The sequence below is a fragment of the Phyllostomus hastatus genome, unplaced genomic scaffold, assembly GCF_019186645.2.
Source record: "Phyllostomus hastatus isolate PE091 unplaced genomic scaffold, TTU_PhHast_1.1 phas_scaffold_317, whole genome shotgun sequence".
Lineage (NCBI taxonomy): Eukaryota > Metazoa > Chordata > Mammalia > Chiroptera > Phyllostomidae > Phyllostomus > Phyllostomus hastatus.
In genome coordinates this window covers 3,651,875-3,668,627 of record NW_025334023.1, presented here as the reverse complement: position 1 = coordinate 3,668,627, position 16,753 = coordinate 3,651,875, and the positions used below count along the sequence as shown (strand labels likewise).

Genomic DNA, 16,753 nt, shown 5'->3' with positions numbered 1-16,753 from the left:
TTATCTCCTCAGCCTCCCCAGGCTGACACAGCTGGTCCAAGAATATTCCTGAACTCACTTGTGGATTTGGAGCAAGGATCAGGTACCCAGGGGCCTCCGGGAGTTAGGCTAAAAGACCTCTGAACGGCTCGTGGGCTAGTCCTGACTTGAGGCGCCACTGTGGTTGGCGCAGGCTGTGGTTTGACCAACCTGTCTGCACCCCAGCGTTGCCACTTGCCAGCGTGATGTTTGCTGAGCCTTGTGCCTTCACAGAACCCCACGACGTGTGTGGATCACAATACCATCTGCAGATCCCCCAGTTTGCAAACTTGATGCCATTTTTGAATCTGGTGCTGTTGGCAAAGCCTGGCACAGCTTGCAGCTTCCAGGGCCCCGTGATGTTCTCACAGCCCTGCGTCCTCGTGCTGAACCTGAGTCTGTTTGTGAAACCTCAGATGGTTTGCAGAACCCAAGCCCTTCCCCCTCTTCACATCAACCCCCATAAGGAAATGCTTTTTGCAAACCAGGCAAAATAGGAGAATTTATTTTAAAGAACAATCTAAGTTTGGGTACAAGGGAAGAATCCTGGGCTCCAGACTCGAGACCTTAGTTCTGGTCCCAGCTCTGTCACTACCTTGCAGTGGGTCTTGGAGCAAGTCCTTTCTCCTCTCTGGGTCTCAGTCTTCTCCTCTGTCCAATGGAGGTTGTGAGGTCAAACCTCCCACCTTCTGGCCTGCTATAAGGATCACTGTGAGGATGCCCCAAAGATGGGGGGTGGGGGGTAGAAGGAAGGAAGAGTGCCCAGAGGCTCCTTCCTGAAAAAGGTCCCAAACTGCCACCTCAGCACCTTTGTGCCCACTTCCCCTGGCCTGGCAGCTGGGGAGCGGATATCTATAAATGAGCCCTCATCCTGGCAGACAAGCGAGAGGCTCAAGTCAGAGCCCCAGCCCTCCGCACCCCCAGATGCTGCCTGGGGGTCAGGCCCCAAGCTGGGCAGACATGCTCCCATGTGTGGCTCTTTAAGATAACGTCATAGTTATTTCACCCATGAGGACTCTGATAGTCAGAGAGGCCATGTGACTTGCCCGGGGCTGCCTGTCAGGTTATAGCAGAGGTTGGGGTCTGAGCTAAGGAGAGCGAGGATGACGCATGACGTTCAGAAGGTCAGAGCAGGAAGGAACTTGAAGCTCATTTAATTCAACTGGTCCCTTTTTTGGATTGGGAGACTGAGGCCTGAAGAGAGTCAGGCTCTGCTGTGTGTGCCGTGACTATATTTCCTTAGGTTTCGGTTTCCCCCCTGGTGGGTGAGAAACAGACCCCATCCTGCCAAAAATTCAGGACTTTCCCCCTCTTTATTGGCGCACCTCTTGGATCAGAACCTAGGAGATTTCCCAACCCTGTGAGGAGAAGCTCGGCTTGGCCAGCACATGGGTGGCCCCTCAGCCCCACCACCTGGGCTCAGCGCCCCGGCACTGCACAGCTCATGCCGCGTGCTCTGTCTACAGCTCAAACCCCTCCCAGAGGTTCCACCCCAGGAAGCCCTTTTTGCCCCAACAGCAGCCTTCCCCTGGGTCCAGCTGCCTCCACTGGCCACCAGCCTCTCTCCCCAGCCCAGGGAGAATGCATACCGTGCTAGAGTCTCTGCACACCTCCCTGAAAGTGGCAGCCCTATGCCTCAGAAAGAACATGAGCTTAGGCATCAGACAGCTCAATCCTAACACAGTAAGAAGATCTCTGGGACTCAGTTTCCCCACCTGTAAGATGACGGGGGACCTCCTGGCAGAGCTACACTAAATCCCACCACTTTTCCCTATCTTCAGCTGGGTATGTGCACAGCTTCTCTCTCCCCAGCAACTGTAAACTTCTCCGAGGCCTGGCTGGGTGACCTGGGGCTGGTTACTAGCCCTTTCTGACCCTCAATACCTTGTCTGTGAAATACCTTCCCAGGGCTGTCAGCAGGCTCCGATGAGCTGATGAATGGATTAGTCCTTGCTAAGTTCTGAGAGCTGAGCAGATACAACCCATTATTAATATGGTGATGATGGTAATGGCGATGACTTGTAATTCTGGAGGCACAGCATGAGGGAGAAGTAAATCAGGGGTGCGCTAGGTTGGTCGGAGCTAACTGACAACCCCATGGGAATAAATCACAGGGACAGGCCCCCTGAGGCGGGAGGGAGCTCAAGGACAAGGCTGGGGTTCAGTGGGCAGGTGGGGTATTAGCAGGCCATTGTTAGCAGCCACTGTCCTGTGGGTGCTATGGGGCCAGGCCCACTAACTGGGTCCTGACTGGGCATGGGCTGGCCCGTGGCCCCCAGCCCCAGCTCTGCCACCAATACACTGGCATTGGCCAGGTTCCATTTCTGGCCTGGTCCTCAGTTTCCTTATTATAAAACGGTTGGGGGGCAGGGGATAAAGGAAACATCTCATTCTGCTCCATCCCTGCCTTTTGAAAAGGACCCTGTGAGATATCGGATGTACCATGGCTTTGTAAAGTGTCAACTGTGGGACATGAGGGATTACAGCTATTAATAATTAGGCTCCTGAGAGGGAATGCTGGGGGGCCGGAAGAGGAGACAGGGAGCAAGCATTTGCCCCTGGCTTCGGGTGAGGAAGAGCCCCAACTACCCAAAGACTTTGCAACACTGCCCCCTGGGGGCCAGAGGAGAGGTCTGCGCCCCAGGCATTTTCTGCAAGATGACACACAGAGAAAGGGGGCTGGAAGGACTATGCTGTCAGGGGACACTAGAATACATAGGCTACATGAAGCCCTGTGAGGACAGGTGCTGCCTGCTCCTCCCTCTCCCTGCCCATCCCACACAGAGTATTCCACTTCACAAGTCTCTCAAACAGTCCCACTTCCTCCCACTTCTTCCCACTGCTGTCGCCGCCCTGGTCTCCCCTCAGCAGCTCTGGCTGGGCTGTGCCCCACCTCCTCCCCAACTCTTCCTCACCTCCCATCTCACCCTCCAGCCCATCTCCCTAGGAACCAGAAGAAACTTTCCGATCCCTAAATCTGACCATGCCCTTCCACCCTGAGTACACCCACCATGTCCCTGCCCCCCACCCCAGCCCTCAGGGTAAACCCGTCTTCCTCAGCCTGGGACTGGGTGCCCTTGTCTCTCTGTCTGCCTTCTGCCAGTGTCATATCTTCACCTGCAAGTGAGATGAGACAGTGAGTGGTCAAGAACAAGACTTTGGGGTAGGACCTTGTGTGTGTAACTCCTGGCTTCTCCACCTGGGAGCTATGCTACTTAGTTCTGTGTAGGTTTTGGGGTGGTGACAAATAACCATAACATCAAAGTTACCATTTTAACATCTCAAGGGGACACAGTTCAGTCGTGTCCAGTCCATTCACACTGTTGTGCAGCCATCTCCACCATCCCTCTCCAGAGCTCTTCCGTCTTCCCAAACTGAAACTCCATCCCTACGTGTTACTTAATTCTTCACGTCTCTGTCTTCTCATCTGGAGGATGGGGCTAATAAATGGACTTAGTTGGCACAGTGCCTGATAGGTAAGTAGGTTCTCGAAAAAATGCTACTATAATTTTTTCTCTTTCTCCAGCTGCTCTGGAACAGAGGCACAGCAGCATGCCTGGGTTATCTATAGAAATCCAAAGGCCAGTCCTGTCCATGTCACTGGGACTCCAAGACCGCTGAGCGGACCCTCGCTGACCATGCTGTCTTGGTGGTACTTTCTGCTGCCACCACAGTGGCCCCCTCTCTGAAGAACGCAATCCTCCTTGGTCCAGGGGAACTGCAGGCCACAAGGATCTTTCACACCAGACAGCCACGTCTTGCCCCTGTGCCACCTCTTCCTGCATACGGAGGAAAATTTTGTCATGGGCTGATTCCTGAGGAATTTCTCCAGTTTCTTTATTCTAAAACAGGTATAACAGGGCCCTATGTGCTCAGAACTGAGCTTATCTTATATTTTCCATCCAAAGAAATATGCGTGATTAATCCAGAGATCATCTCTGCCATATCAACAATAGGGTTAATCATCTACATAATTAAAAAATATGGTGCCTCTATCAGGGAATTTGCTGATAAACTCAATGAGCAAAAGTTGCCCAACTAGAGGAGGCAAAACAGGTTTCCATCAAAAACATCCAGGATACAATTGATCTGGAGAAGTCCCAGCAGGCACTGGTTCAAAAATGCCATTACCTTTTCGATGTCCAGAGGAATAACATTGCTATGGCCTTGGAGGCAAAGAATCACCTGGACCATCATATCTCTGTTCAGAATACTATGTGTCAAAAGAAACAAGAGCACATGATAAAATGGGTGGAGAAGCACGTGGTGCAGAGCATCTCTGACAGCAAGAAAAGGAGACAATTGCCAAGTGCACTGCAGATCTAAACATGCTTGCAAAGAAGGCTCAGCACAGCCAGTTCTATAAACGCATCTGTCTCAACTGGGACAGCTAGAAACAGTTGACTGAATGGAAACTAGGCTGTGTGGCAAAAATCTCTCCGTATCACCGTCTACTGGAGGTACAGTTTACCCCATGTAAAAATGGAAGGCTTGAGTTTCATCTAATGAGAGAATTAAAGCAATCTATTTGCCAGTGGGGTGGAGGGGGAATAAATCCAAAGGCTGTTACTGCCTGGATTCATTTCTGTGACTGAGCAGAGTTTGGGACAGCTGCTGGGGCAGTGTGCGGCATGCTGCATCTGGGAAGATGAGTCACTTCCTCTCCTGGTGAGGTGATATGCCTGAGACCGGGAAGATAGGAAGCAGAGTGAGCATGGGGAACTGCTTCTCAGCCAGGCCAGCCCTCTGCAGATGCTCCAGTGAGAAGGGCACGGGCAAGGAGAATTCGGCCCAGTAGCAAGGCCTATGCTGGGCTAGCAGAGGACCCCCAGCTTGCCGCTGTTCTAACTCTGTTGGGAGGGGCTGGAACAAGCTAACTTGTTTTCATCAGTGTTGTTATTCAGAGGATGGGCAGCTTGCATTTTGCTTAACTCTCTTCTTCTCATGTTCTACCCCCAACACAACCACTCCCTCCTCTCTGCACACCGTTTTCCTAGATTCGCTCACTCCGACTGTTCCTGGCACTCATGCCTAAAATTCTCTCACCACCCAAGTGGTACTGTCCTTATTTAAATTTTCCTCCCTTCTTTTTTTCTTTTTTGTCCTCAGGGTAGGACACAGATGTGTCTTCCTACAGGAAGTGAGAGACCAGGCTTGAGGTCCTACACAGAGAAGGTCTAGTCTCTGGCAAGGGCAGGATTGGATCTGTCCAGCCAACAGGCTTCATAGCAGTCTTGTTAGAGGCCAGGGACCAGGCCTGGAGCTGGTCTGCCTCAGGCCAGCCTGTAGCATGTGGGTTCTTGACTTTGTGCAGGAAAGATTTCACAACTCATCCAGGTGATTTTGAAAGTATGTTTATTAAAGCTGGGGGGAGTGAAACAAAGCAAGGGCTTGTGATAGCAGAAACAATAGGACGTGGGGTTGCTTTGGCTCTCTATAAATGTTATAGGAAAAGTGAGCCATGCTAGGCTGCATGAATTCACTGAGAAGTAAAAGTCACAGTGACAGAAATAAGCCAAGGTGGGTTGCTTTTAGCTCATTGAAAAGTCAGAGGAAAAGGAGGTCTTGGAGACTAGTTCAGTGGGTGAGCCCGGGAAGAGCTGCCACTGCCCACTGCTCCCCTAGTTACAAGTCTCCTGGGAATGCTTAGAGCTTAGGAGAAAGTAAAAAGTTCATGCCTGAGAAAAGACATGGGCATGCTCCAGAGAGAGCCCATGCTGGGCCCTTTGCCATGAGGTTTCTCTCTTCTGTAGGCAGGAATCCTAGGGGAGGTCTCAGGGGAGGGACTTAACAGAATATGCATTAGTCTCCCAGGTGTGCCCTTCAGTATGTTGATTCATCAAAATGAGTGTATAGAGAACTCATGGTCATTCCCTGGTTAGTTTTGTCTTTAGAGAACATCATTAAAGAGGGACCAGGACCAAGATGGGTCTGCCCTGGCACAGTCTGGAATGTAAAATCATTTGCTCCTAAGTGTCCTTGGTTAGGGAAAATAAGACCTTGTGATTCACTAGCTGACTGTAAATTACTTAATATATTTGGCTTCGTTTAATTATTTTTGTCTCAATTTCCCTCATTCTACTTGCCAAGGAATTTTCCTAGTGCCTGTCTATTGTGCCTCAGTGTCAGAATCAGAGGTGGACCCAAAGAGGGAGTGTAGAGGGCCACAGGGTCTCCCTGAGGGTCCTTAAGTTGGGTACTGCTGTCTCTCAGGTTAAAACCACCAACCATCTTCTAGAAATAACCATGAAGGAAGGGACTTCACCATAAGCAAACCAATGCAGTCTCTGGAGTCACGTAAGCCTGAGCTGTGCCAACAACTAGCTGTGTGACCTTGGGCAGTTAGTTCATTTTTCTAAGCCTCAGTTCCCTCACCTGTAAAATGGATATGATAATTAGGACAGACATTCATTACATGTCATTGCATTAACTCAGTTAACATTCCCAACTACCCATTATAAGCACCAGTTTACACATGAGGAAGCTGAGGCACATAGAGGTTGGGAGACTTGCCCAAGGTCACACAGTTGGTAAAAGGCAGAACCAGGATTTAACCTAGACATTCACAACAGCCACAGAATTCACATCCTGAACAATGGGGCTTAATTGTCTCCAAGGTCTAGTTTGAGGTCTTAGTCATCTGTCCACAGTCCCCAGGCCATGGGATTGAGTACAGAGTTCAGTACTAAGCTAGGCACCTTTGGGTTCCAGGTCCTTTCTACTGATGACCATCTGAGTGGCCTTAGTATGTCATTTTCTTCCTCAAATCTCAGATTTCCCTCCCACAACAGAAAGAGCCTGAACCCCAGCTGGTGACCCCTGGATTCTGCTATAGCTCAGACTGCCTCCTGATGTCCACCTGTTCCTGGGGGTCCCCCAGGCACCCCTGGCTCAGCAAGGAGTTCATCACTGGCCTGGAAACCTGCCCCTCCCAGGCCCCTGTTCTGAGAGCTCCCAGTCTCAATGGAGTCAGGCCTGTCCCTGACTCCTCCCTCCCCCTCCCTCCCTCCCTCCCCACAGCCTGTGGCAACTGTCTGGTCCTTCACATTCCTGTCTCCTCCTCCTTTCACCCTTCAATTCAGAGCCTCCTCCTCATTTCTCCTAGGTCCTTGCACTATCTCCTTACTCTTCTAGAACTCTAATTTCCCTGTCCTAATCAATCTCCCACATTCTACTAGAGTCATCTTTCTAAACCCTGATCTTACAGCACCCAGCCCTGCTCCTCAGAGCAAAGTTTATTTTGTAGTCTAACAATTGATGCTCCTCATCACATACCTACAACCTACCTGACCAGCTCCCTCCCCTCACCTGACCTGGCCCCCACCCAGAGCATACCATGCACTCAGTGCTGCATGTTCCCCCTGGTTGAACACCCACCCTCCTTTTGTCACCTTTCAGGGACCACCTCCAAGTCTCCTCCAGAAATAAAGTGGACAAGGTCAGGATCATGTCCTAGTTTTCTCCATGGTCTTGGTAAGCGAGCATGGTACAGGCTGGCCAGGCCTTTGGGGAACTTCCCATCAGCCAGTTCCCCTGCCTCCAGCCAAGAGACAGCCTTGAGGGTAAAAAAATCACAGAGTGGAAGACATCCAGGGGGTCACCTCTCTGGACTGTGGTGGTGGTGATGGCAATGGAAATCTTCATAGCACTTCTCAGTTTTCAAAGTACTTTTTTACCCGGAACATCTTACTGAACCTTCACTGTAGCTGATCTTGCTGGCACTGTCATGCCTGTCCACAAAGGGAGACAGAAGCAGAAACAAGTCAAGTCAGTCGTCCAAGTGGAGCTGGCAAATAAAGGAGCTGAAATTTGAACACAAGTGTGTTTGGCCTCCCAAGCTGATGTCGCTCTGCCTCCTAGTGTCAGGAAGAATGGTGCCAGTGATGAGCATGTGGGAGGCCCCAACAGTGGGTGGGCCCTGCTTCTGGACTCTCCTCCCCAGAGCCCCATGGGCCCCCTGCCCGTGGCCAGGAAGCAGCACAGGCTCTCCCTGGACATATTTATAGTTTCCCTCTTCTTGGCACTTTCTTTTTCCAGCCACTTGTGTCTGTCACAGCCTCACACTGATGAGGGTGAAGAGCCATGGGGATGAGAAGGAGAGAGACAGAGTGTCACTGATGACTTTCCAGGGCAGGCAGCTGACCTCTGCTCTGGCAGGACCTTCAGAGGGCCAGTTGTTTTCTGTTCTGAGCTCCAAAATGCTCCTGAGGTCCACAGCTCCTCCTGGAGACATATCTGGACCCCCGTTCTCTAAGGAAGGCAAGACCTGGATGATGAATGTTATCATCCTCCCCTGGCCTCAAGAGATAGGGACGGGGCTTGTGCAATCTCAGGGGGAAATGCCACCTGCTTGTGACCTTCACCTCTTCTCAACCTGCACCTCACTAGCACAGAGCTTGCTCTCAAGAGATACTTTCTCAACAAGCAGACCCATTTCACAGAAGAGGAAACAGAGTCTTCAAAAGCTAAATGCCAGGCATGAATCCACATCAGTCTGGCACCAAGATCTGAGCATGTGTTCACTATACAGCCTCCCAGTCCCATTAGGTGGAGAACAAACTCTCCTGCAATCTCAGTGTCTTCACAAAATCTTCCCGCCACTTTTGTCTTAACTGAGACTTGCCCCCCACCTGGGCCACTAAATCTGCAAACTTGTCTTTGTCCCATTTTTTAAAACACCTTCTCTCCCACCTGACCCAGGAGGAGTCTAGATCCTGGGCTCAGAATCTCCTCTTCTCCTTCTCTGTTGACCACCCCTTCCTCTCCCACCCCTCTACTGGCTAATTCCCACCAGCAAATGGTGAGAAAGCTGCTCAAATATCTCCAATGTAGAAATACAACAAAATCCTTTCTCATCCCTCAGTACTTTCCAACCAGCCACTTCTCTTCACAGTCAAACATCTTGAAAATGTTGTCCACTCTCTACCTACTCACTCCCTAACCTTCCATACCCACTATTCCACTGGTCCTGTTCACCAGTGACCTGCTCCTTGGTGGATACCCTGGATACTTGTCACGTCTTATCCTCCTGGTCACATCAGCAGCTTGTTCTGCTGCTGCCCACAGGTACCCTTTGGAGCTCCTCTGGGCTGTCACACTGCCCTGGTTTTGCTTCACTTTCTCCTGAGATTTGTTTCTCAGCATCTTTTGCAGGCTCTTCTTGTCCTGCCTCAGTTCCATGCTGGTTCCCTCCAGGTTCTGTCGTTCTTACTCTACATTCTCTCAAAGCTCCTAGAGCACAGACCTCCCAAGTCTGAGTCTACAATTCAGCTCTCCACTGAGCTCCAGACATAAACCCACAAATATCTGCCAGACATCTTTACCTGGATGTCCCACAGGTTCCTCAAATTCAACATGTCCAAAGCCAAACTCAATGTCTTCCTTCTAAACCTTCTTTCCATCTGCACTGCCCACCACCCACCACCCACCATCATGTTCCCCATCCCAGTCAGTGTGGTCACCATTGGCCTTGTCATCCAAAAAAGAATGCTGAACATTGTCTTGGACACTTCTATATTCAGTTATTAAATTCTATCTGTTCTGCCTCAAACTGTTCTGTAAGCCTTGATAATTAAGAGGTGTGGGCCTTGGAAATAGACAGGATTCTAACAGTGACTCACTGTCAGCCCAGAGTAGGAACCAAAGCAAACTCAGTTACTTCACCTCCCATGTTTTTATAAAGCAAGAGTAATAAAAACCACTGCTCAGAGGGACTGAAATGAAGTATCTGACCACCTGGACACAGTCCTTGGCACAAGCAAGCTCTCAGTGAAGGGCAGTGGCTTCTGTCATCATCACCGTTGTTATTCCTCCCTGTTCCTTTCCTGGCAATCCAGCTCCTGGACAAGTTTCCCTGAATCTAGCCTCTCCCACCAGAATCCTTTCTCCCCATGGCAGTGGGTGTGATATTTTTGAAACATGCAGCTGACTGTTAGTCCCAAGCCTATAGGCTGGCCCTGGCTATCCAATATCCTCATGCTGAGTTCTTATTCCCTGATCTAGAATTCAAGATCCTACTCACTGTTGACCCTGCCGGCCTCTTTAGCTTCATCTTTTGAGACTCTCTATCTCGCCCTCAATATTGCATCCCAAACACATTTTTATCTGCTCTCTAATACATCTCCTGCTTTTTTCCCCACTCCTTCCTGACTTTGTGCCTGCTTTATTGGCCAAGTGCCCTCCTTGTGTTGTTAGAATTCATGACCCACCCAAAGATATCTCCCATGAAGCAAGTCCACTCTGTTCCCTCCCCTGAGCCCTTTAATTCTGTAGTAGCACAGGTCACACCAGATAATTAATTGGTGGTCAGTTTTCTCATTGGCTCTCCCACTAGATTGTGTCAATTCATTGTGACCAGGTACTCAGCATAAAACTGGCTTCATTCAATGTGGAATGAATGATGATTCTCGGTTCTCCTAATCTTTAAAATGGGCTGCATACACAGCCAGACCTGGATGGTCCAGTGGAGGGCAATAGCACTGGGGACTGGAGGAAGATGAAATCACAGAAGGTTCCCTGGAAGAGGTCGGACTTAGAGGTCTAAGACATCTAAGAAAGAGCAAGAGAGTGAGTGGGAAAGGGCAAGTGAGTGAAGATTCAGGAAACTGAGGGGCTCTCTACACTGTCACACTGGTTTCTCTAGCTCCAAAACACTCAAAGGGATGTCCCCACCTTCGCCACCATCCCCTGAACAACAGCACAGCACTTGACATTTACACAAATGATGTTCACAGTGTTTTTTTCTCACTTGTGTGGCTGGCTGGTTCCGAGGCTAGACCAAGACTTAGCAAACTCAGATCCTGTCTTGTCCTTGGCTTGCTGCGTCACATGGGCAGTCCCTCTCACCTCTGATCCTCAGTTTCCTCATCTGTCACATGGGGATACCAACTGCTTCTTATCAGGTGGGAAAGGCTCCATAGACCGCAGAGCTCTGTGCCCCAGTGAGGATTATTAATCTTCTTGTTCTAACATCAACAAAGCCCAGTGGTAGCTGCTAACCAGCCACTTGGGAACCACAGAAAAACATGACTCAGGGCCCCAAGAGAAAGACACCCCAAGGTGCAGGGCCCTTGCAGGCTAAGGATGGGCAAGGCCTGGGGGTTTAATGGGACCAGGCTCAGCCTCAGTCTGTTCCTCCCCATTGAGGCAGCACTGGCTCGGGAAAGAGGGAGAAGCTGGAGTGGCCTAGGTTGCAGGTGGTTATGAAGGCTACAGAGAAAGTGCCCAGAGCCAGTCAGAGCCCAAAGAGGGACAAGGTTCAGGGAGAGCAAGGTTCAGGGAGGCAAGCAGTTAAAAGCCCTCACATCACTATGGCAAAGGCTCTAAAAGAAGGGAGATGGGCTAAAATATTTCTGCCCCAATTATAGCATTCTGAGCTGGCTGCCTCTGCTGCTGGCTTGTTAACTGTGCGATGTTGGCCAGGTCCTAGCCCCTGTCTGCGCCCCCATTGCCTGATCAGCAACAATAAGGGAGCAGGACCAGCTCTCCATAAAGCCAAGTATTGTCTGATTCTGCAGGAATACCGGAGAGAAAGGCCTGAAGTTGTCAGGATGACCATGCTCCAGTCTCTGCCTGTGGAAACACTGAGAAGCAAGGTGCTGGGCCCCATTGAGACTCTGGTTGTACAGCAAAGGAGTCAGAGCCAACCTCCAACCCCGTGGAGCCCCCAGGCAGGTGAGGGAAATGGGATAAGAATACTCAGAACGACCTGGGCTGCCAGACAGGGGCGCTTCGGTGCCTCTCCCTTGGTGGACCCTTAGGGGCCCTGCGCACAAGCCAGGAGTCTGGCTTCTAGTGCAGCTCTGCCAACAACCCCCTGTGTGACCTTGAGCAAGTGACTCCCTTCTCTGAGCTTCTTTTTTATTTGAAAAATGGGGAGAACTGGAGATGATACTGCTTGCATTTGAGGGACGATTCTGGCTCTGACATTCTGATTGCCCAGCAAACCCTGCACGAGCAGCTTCGTGGGCCCACTCAGTGGAGGGAACGGCCTCTCAGGGAGATATGGTTTGTATCAATTTAGATACTAAAACAGAAGAAAATAAAAATCCCTTCTGGCTAGTCCATTGTGGGGAAAAGCTCAGTGTACCTCAGGTTAACCCATTCAGTCCTTAATTCATTTACTTAAAAATATTTGTGAAGGGTTTATCATGAGCTGCGTTCCCATGCATCAGGTGTACCAGGACATGGGGCCTGGCTGCCATGACCATTTTCCACGCAGAAATGCCCAGTCTGTCTCTTTCTTAAGTCATTTATTGAAAAGAGCATTTTTCTAGCCACACAGAGCTTCTATTTAGTCACCAGACCATCCGAAACTGTTTGAAAATGCCTTCAGAACAAAACAGAAATTATAGTTGTCTCTGGCATCAGCCTAAGGAATGGAAAGAAGAAAATACAGTGGAACCTCTGTTCTCAAACTCAATTTGTTCTGGGAAACTCCTAGAGAAGCGGTTTGTTTGAAAACTGAATCTCCTTTGTTGCCTAAGAGACACGTGACTGATCATACAGGTACCAGCATGAAAGGGTTGTTGGGTCAAGAATTGAGAAAGAAGTTTTGTTTAACAACCGAGATATCTTTTCCGTGAACAACTTGGTTGAGAAATGTGATTGTTCGAGAACCGATATGTTTGAGAACTGAGGTTTGACTGTAGAACCTTCAGTCTAATTTTTCCCCAGGTGGAAACCAGAGTTTCCGAATGCTCCAGGTGGCCTGGCTTGGTGGGAAGAGTCCAAGGCCAGAGCCAGGAGGCCTGGCTTCCAGGACCAACCCGGACACTGCTCTGCTGCTGATCTGGGGCAACTCCCCACCCCGACCCTGGCCTGATTCTTCATTTGTGAAGAAAGGTTCAGGGCCCGAACTCTCTGCAGGGCCATCTCCACGCTTACACACTCTGTGACATGAGAAAGGTGCTGTTAGAAGAGGGAGAAACTGCAGGTAGCTTTGGAAAACCAATAAAACTGCTCCAGGTTTTGCGGGGGCAGAAAGGCAGTGACCCGAATGTCAACATAACCTGGCCCTGGATCGCTCAGTCAAGGTGAAGAATGAGTCAACACTTCCCTCCACTCAGGTCAGTGAGTCAGAAAGTCCCACTTGGTGTATCTTGGGCTGCCATGCATGCGCAGTAACCTTTTCCACCAGCCTCCAGGTATCAGAGTTATCACCTGCAGAGTGCTTGGTCTTCTCTCCTGGCACTGGTTCTGAGACTTTCCAGTTCTCTGTGGTGCCCTCTGAGCTGGAGCCAAGAAAGGAAAACTCCAGGGTGTGGGCATGAAATGGCAAACAGTAATGCCTGCCGAGCTGCAGCCGCCAGGAAAAGGAAGACTTACGGAGTGACTTGGGAGCTACCCTGAACTTTGTTTTCTCCCAGTAGGGAGAGAATCCATCTTCAACTTGGGTTCCATTCCAGAAATTACTCCTTCTACCAAAGTCATATACCATGCCTCTGCCCTCCTAGGGTGACCAACACCTGAGTTGATTGGGAACTAAGTGATTTCCTGGGATATGGGACTTCTAGTGCTAAAGCTAAGCAGTTCTGGGCAAATCAGGATGGTTGGTCCCTAAATATGACCAAGAGACGGAATACAGCCCTGACTGGTGTGGCTCAGTGGATTGAGTGCTGGCCTGTGAATAAAAGGGTTGCCAGTTCGATTCCCAGTCAGGGTATATGCCTGGGTTGCAGGCCAGGTCCTCAGTAGGAGGTGTGCAAGAGGCAATCACACATTGATGTTTCTCTCCTTCTCTTTCTCCCTCCCTCTCTCTTTAAAAATAAATAAATAAAATCTTAAAATTTTTTTATAAAATACAAAGATAGGTCATAAGGCACCCAGGTTAGACTGAGACAGAGAGGCCCAGCAGAATGGGTTAGGCAGACAGTGTTCTGGAGTGCTCCTTGGAGGAAGAGTCCCCCCTACTAATACCATGATAAGGTATCACAGAATGGAAATCCTCAAGTGAATGGAAACGTAGAAACAAAAAACCCTGATTCAGGAGACACAACACCCCGGCTCAGAAGGAGCGACAGAAGAATGGAGTGGGGCATAGAAGAAGAACTAAATTCAGAGCTGTGCAGAAGTGGTTCTCCCAACGATCCCAAGAAGGGTTCCCACCAGTTCCTTAGAGCACACAAGCTGGAAGTCTATCAGAGGTCCCTGACAATCACCTAGGTTCAGACGTTCATAAGTAGAGTCAATGGAACTTTCGAGTAAGAGATGTGGAATTTCCACTCCTGGGTTTTCACTCTCAACCAGTCATCCTGTTGTCTTCACAAGGCTTCCAGTTAAAGAGCTCCATTCAGGAACTGCTATGTAGAGCTACCTGGACTGGATGGGCTTGTGCCAAAGGACAGCAGTCAACATTCTGGCACTGACAGCAGGCAAAATCCAGTAAGCAGTTCATCAACATTACCATCCCCAGTGTTCCTGCACCTGTGGTAGCAGGAACTAGGCTACCACGTCAGACATCCTTAAAGGGGCCAGTTCAATGAATAACGAAGCTACTGGAGTTTTTAACTGAACATAAATGGATACTTCTCAAGAATTTTTCTCTCAGATAGAATAAATTTGTCCCCCAAACCCTGAAATCTGATGTGATTCATTTATGTTATGTTTAAAAAACTGTTTTTATTTGTTGATTTAGAGAGAGAGAGGAAGGGACAGGGTGGAGAGAGAAACATCAATTTATTGTTCCACCTATTTATGCATTCATTGGTTAATTCTTGTATGTGCCCTGACCGGGGATCAAACCTGCAACCTTGGCAACCTAGGATGACACTTCAACCATCTGAGCTACCTAACAAGGGCTATGTTAACTTTTTTTTAAAGAATCCATGGACGCAGGTTTGGAAGGTTGCTTAAAGGACTTTACTCTAGCTCCTATCTGAATATTAAACTTCCTCTGTAGCATTTCAGCCAAAAAGAGCCCAGCCTTGCATACCTCTAGCTATACAGAATTCACTAATTTTCAAACCACTCTTTCACCTAATGGGATAGTTCTAATTGTAAGAAACTTACTCCATTGGTGGGGCTGAACTCTGGGCCCCTGGAGCTGCTAATACTGGCCCAAGTTCTATGTAAGTGTTGTTCCTGCCCTTTGACAGCCCTTTGGGTGTTTGTGTTTACCTGTGCTCTCCATCAGACGGGACCAGCTCTTTCAACCATTGCTCATTAGATGCCTCAGCATCTTGGGCATCTTAGTTGTGCAATGAAATTACAAGCACAAAGAAACTGTCAGGATTGAGGTCCATGACTGGAAGGAAAAAGATGCTAGTTAATGTATACCTGATTGTTCTGGTTTCCAGATGTGTGCCAATGCTCCCAGTGTCTGTCTGCAGACATCCGACCCTGACCCACTATGGAAGCCACCTGTAAAAGATCGGAGGACTCCTTACCTGTCTTCTATCTGGTGGGCAACCCCTCCCTGCCTGAATCCTTCCTCTTCTCTGTCTTCTTAATTTTCATCTTACTCTATCTGCTCATCCTGAGGGTAACACCCTGATTCTGGCAGCTGTGGTAGCAGAGCCCAGCCTTCAAAAACCCATGTACTTCTTCCTAATCAATCTCTCAGCCCTGGACATCCTCCCCACTACAACCACCAACCCCAAGATGCTGTCCCTATTCCTGCTTGTGGATCGCTTCCTCAGCTTCCCTGCCTGCTTCCTGCAGATGTATCTCTTCCATGGTCTTGGCTGCTCTGAAGCCTTCATCCTGGTGGTCATGGCCCTCGACCATTATGTGGCCATCTGCCACCCACTGCACTACCTTATCCACATAACCGCCCTCCTCCTGCCCATCCCAGCAGTGGTGCAGACATCCTACATGGCTTTTGGTTGTGTGGCCTATGTCTACCACTTCTTCTGTGACCACAGAAGCTTGGCTGTGGCCTAGGCCTCCTGCTCTGAGACTACACCTTCTGCTGATACTTCTCTCCTACACCCACATCCTGGCCTTGGTGCTTTGCATCAGCTCCTGAGAAGGTTGCTCTAAAGCCTTCTCCACCTTCTGGTGGTTGGCCCCTGCTACTCTTCCATCGCCATAGCCTATGTGGCCTATAGGGCTGACCTGACCCTGGACTTCCATGTCATGGGAAATGTGTGGTTCACCATTCTCATACCTGCTCTCAGTCCTCTCATCTACATGCTGAGGAACAAGGATGTCAAAGCAGCCATCACCAAAATGGCATGTCCTTGGGACTCAGGGTATTCTGGGCCTTAATCTTTAGATGCAACTAAACCAGCTCCCCAGACACCAATGACAATGCCTAGCACCAAACAGAAACACAATAAATATGTTTAAATGTATTACAGTTGCTTAAATTGGCTTCACTCAGTTGAACAGACAGCTAAAACCTGGCCCTTAAATGCTGGACCAAGAAGGCTTCCCACTGATGCTAAAAATAACTGTTGATGTGAAAAATAAAAGGTAGATCATGAGATTATTTATAAATAATGTTTACCACATGCTGGAGACAGACATAAACCAGACATAGTTGCTACCCTCAAGGTATTGATAACCTAGTGGGGGAGTCAGACCTGGAGAAATAATATGAGAAGGTGATAGGACAGAGAGAAGAGAAGGGGGTTGTGGGAGCCAAGAAGTTAGCATTTAATTCAATGTCAATATTTTTCCAGTAAGTTCTTATAATTTTGGAATTGGTATCACTTGTTTGTTAGCAAGTACTCACATATCAGCAATTTAGTTGTGGGTGTGTAGGAGGCTTGAAAAGGTTGCATAAGAAAAC

At 49.2% G+C, this 16,753-nt stretch overlaps 2 pseudogenes; both read left to right on the top strand.

Annotated features, from left to right (window-relative positions):
- The first annotated feature begins 1,121 nt into the window (after window positions 1-1,121).
- On the top strand, window positions 1,122-4,984 carry LOC123805338 (annotated as a pseudogene).
- Window positions 4,985-15,367: 10,383 nt separating this feature from the next.
- LOC123805337 lies at window positions 15,368-16,227 on the top strand (annotated as a pseudogene).
- The last annotated feature ends 526 nt before the right edge of the window (window positions 16,228-16,753 follow it).